Below are 3,576 nucleotides of genomic sequence, written 5' to 3'. Positions count from 1 at the left end.
CCGTTCTCTCTTTCGGCTCGTAGGGAGGAAAGCCCTTGGCCTTGCAGAGATAGTGAAGCTTGGTTAAATTGCCCCCATATCTGAGGTACTTGGCCCTGGGGATTGCACCACACTCAGGGCTACCAAATTTCTGTTTCCTACATCCCATTCCTGGGGCCCATCACAAGAGGTTACACATTTCCAACTCCTGCAATAATAGCTTTCCATGCCACCACAGGTTTGCCCAGACACACGAAGAACCCCTCTTGGCCGAGTTTTCTCCCAGTCCCCACAGCTCCCCATAGCCTGAAATGTGGGTATTTCCCCCGGGGTCCTTCCCTGGGGAAGATTCCCCTTAGGTCAAAGTAAAGGTCTGGCCACCAGGTGTTCAGAGGGTGGATTCCTGAGGTCTCGTTGAGCAGCTCATGAGTCTGCCCGTCGCTGATCAGCAGGAGAATTAGGAGACCTCCCGGCGGACGAGTCAAAGGATTTGACGGGTGAGGACTAGCTTTCCATTCTACTCGCACTTTTTCCTGCTCTTCCAGTGTGGCTTGCCGCACGTGATTGCAGTGAACCCAGGGTCCAATCCCGTCGACCTTGACAGCAGTAGGAGTGGTAAGGAGAACAACATAAGGGCCTTTCCATCTAGGTTCTAATACACACAGGAGGGGGTCTTCCATACAGAATCAGCTTATAAGGGGTGTTATGCGCTGGAAAGAGTGCAAAGGGAAGGAGGGTCACCCAGTCCCCGCCAGTCTCTATTGCCAACTTTGTCAAAGTTTCTTTTAGGGTCCGATTCATTCTCTCAACCTGTCCTGAGCTCTGGGGATTATTTTGTCCCCAGAGCTTGGGCCAGCCCTTGTACAATCTGGCTCACAAAGGCAGGTCCGTTATTAGAGCCCATAGTCACTGGCAGCCCGTACCTAGGCACTATCTTCTCTAAGATCTTTTTAGCAACCACTATTGCTGTCTCTCCCTTAGCGGGGAAGGCTTCCACCCACCCTGAGAAGGTATCTACCAGAACCAGCAGATAGCGATACCTGTACTTCCCTGGTCTTACCTCAGTGAGATCTATCTCCCAGTGTTGCCCTGGCTCTTCCCCTCAGTACCTCATTCCCGTGTGCTGCTTCTTCCCTTTCCTCATCAGCTGGCACGCTTTGCAAGCCTGGATTATCTCTCGTCCAGTTGCATTTTCCTCAAACACTGATCAACACGCAGATTCAGTCCATGTTTACTTTCATTTATCTACTGAGTGTACCCAAGCTTCTTCTTCAGAGACTCTGGCATCTCAGGGGGAGGAGGGCGAGGGAGCCTGAAGTGGACCTTCACAGAATCATAGATAAACCACTGTAGTGCAGTCAGAGTGCCGATCATGATGATGCGGGCCAAGAGTCCCTTCCATACACCTCTAAATCCAAGTCTCTTGAGGGCCTGAGAGGCACTGCTACCCTTCTCTTTATTCAACACAGAGACACCACGGAATCGGCAGGGTGGGAAACAATGGCACAGAAGACTCCAGCTATGTCTCTGGCTTTGGACATTCACTTCGGGGCTTGGGAACCACAAACTTGTTCCAAGCAGGCAAACTTATCCAAAGAGGAACAACCCCCTTGAAGAATGCCTTTAAGCCTTCTTCCTTATACATTTTGGGAGCTGCATCCCTCAAAGTGTTAGTATAACCTGGTTGGGTTTGAATTCGAACCTTAGCAGCTTCCACAGGAGCCAGAGCAATGTCAGCAAAGAATTCAGCACTGGCAGAGGCAGCCAAATACAGTGATGTGCGCTACAGAGAGGCATTCTCCTCTCCAAGCATGTTGCTGTCATAAAAGCCAAACTTGCAGAGCCCCTGCAGGGAGTAGCCAATGAAGGTCGGAGCCCATCCTTTGGCCAAACCACGGAAACCATCCTCTTTGAGTGTAACTGAAAATCCATTAAAATGCCCTTGTACTTCTGTGGGTCCACCTGCATACGGCATTTCACTAAATCCAGAGGAACAACAGCAGTGTGTCAGACCACAACTTAAGACCCCACCAAAGCCACACAGTGCATAAAACTTCGCGGAGCCATATTCACAACTGTACTCTTCTACTGTGGCGGCTCTAGCTTTCCTTTGCCCATCTTTAACATAGCTGCTCCCATTGGTGAACCATACTAGCTCACTGTTGTTTAGTGGTACATCAGTTAAGTCTTTTCATGCTGCCAGGGCCTCAGCCAGTATCTCGCTGCAATCATGGAGCTACAAACAGCTGGAATGGCTTATTTGGGTTAGGCAGGGCAAGGGCTGGGGCTTCTAGTAGGGCCCGTCTGAGTGTCTGGAAAGCCTGTTTCATTGGCTCAGTCCAAGTCCAGTTTGGGGTCTCTTTATTTCCCTCATACAAGAGCCAGTCCTTCTCAGCAAACCCCATGATCCACAGTCTGCAATATCCAACAGTCTCCAGAAACTCTCTCACCTGGCGGAGGGTCTTGGGCTCTGGTATCTGCAATATTGTTTCCTTCATGGCCTGGGTTAGCCACCTTTGCCCCTGCCTGATCTTATACCCCAAACAGGTGACCTCTTGCCAGGCTATTTGTGTAGCAGAAGGACCTCTGGGTGGCAAGTAACTTTCTGGGTCTGATCTCCACCATAGAGAGGTACAAAGCCTACATTTGACAGGCTAATAGTAAAACATTCCAGATTTTCAGGGTCCCCACACCTCAGATCTAACATGTAATCTTCAGCAGCCTCAATTCTGTTCCGGCTTTTATCCCCACAAAAAGAATCTGGGCTAGCTCCCTCTGGTTCTTCCGGTTTTCCCTCATTCTATATTCTCTATCTTCCTTCCTGATATTCTCAGCTAATTCCCTTTCCTCTCATCGAATTTGTTCTTCTCTTTCTTCTGGGGTCTCCCTATTATTAAATACCTTTTCAGCTGCTTTCAGTAAATCCTGTATCGTTTGTTCTCCCAATCTCTCTATCTTTTGTAATTTCTTCCTAATATCTGGGGCTGCCTGATTTACAAACGCTAATAGAACTGCAGCGCATGACTCCTCAGCCTGGGGATCCATAGGTGTATATTGCCTGAAAGCTTCCATCAGCCTCTCTAGGAAGGCTGCCGGGCTCTCAGTGGGCTCTTGCCTTACTAAATTTACCTTTGCCAAATTTGTCGGCTTTCTTGCTGTGGCCCGCAGGCCAGTCATCAGAGCCTGGCAGTACACTTGTAGACGCTCCCTACCTTCCGCTCGCTTAAAATCGCAGTTAGGCCACAACAGAGGAAACCCCTCGTCCATGAGATGAGGCTGGGTGGTTGGCCTCCCGTCAGCCCCCGTGACCCGTTTTCATGCTTCTGCCAGAATTCGCTCCCGTTCTTCTGTGGTGCAACAACTGCTGACAATCATAGTGAAAGGAGAGTTTCACCTGGTCGGGCTCTAGTTACTGAGGCTCACTTATTATAGGGCCTTCAGAGTCCGCCAGAGTGTAGCCCTGGCCAGGACTCATCAATTGCCCCCACAACCGTTCGCCTGTTCACTGAAACTCCTGAAGAGAGTAGGAGTTGAAGGCAGCACTGAAACTCCTGAAGAGACCAGAGACAATGCCGGCACACACACAAACACGGACAA

At 50.0% G+C, this 3,576-nt stretch overlaps 1 pseudogene; it reads right to left on the bottom strand.

The window, feature by feature from the left end:
* Positions 1–1,220: 1,220 nt before the first annotated feature.
* On the bottom strand, positions 1,221–3,246 carry LOC136163981 (solute carrier family 25 member 3 pseudogene; annotated as a pseudogene).
* Positions 3,247–3,576: the final 330 nt, after the last annotated feature.

This window comes from Muntiacus reevesi, chromosome 3, assembly GCF_963930625.1.
Source record: "Muntiacus reevesi chromosome 3, mMunRee1.1, whole genome shotgun sequence".
In the NCBI taxonomy this organism is placed as follows: Eukaryota; Metazoa; Chordata; class Mammalia; order Artiodactyla; family Cervidae; genus Muntiacus; species Muntiacus reevesi.
Note: the sequence above shows the minus strand (reverse complement) of the source record. Positions and strands in the feature narration are given on the sequence as shown.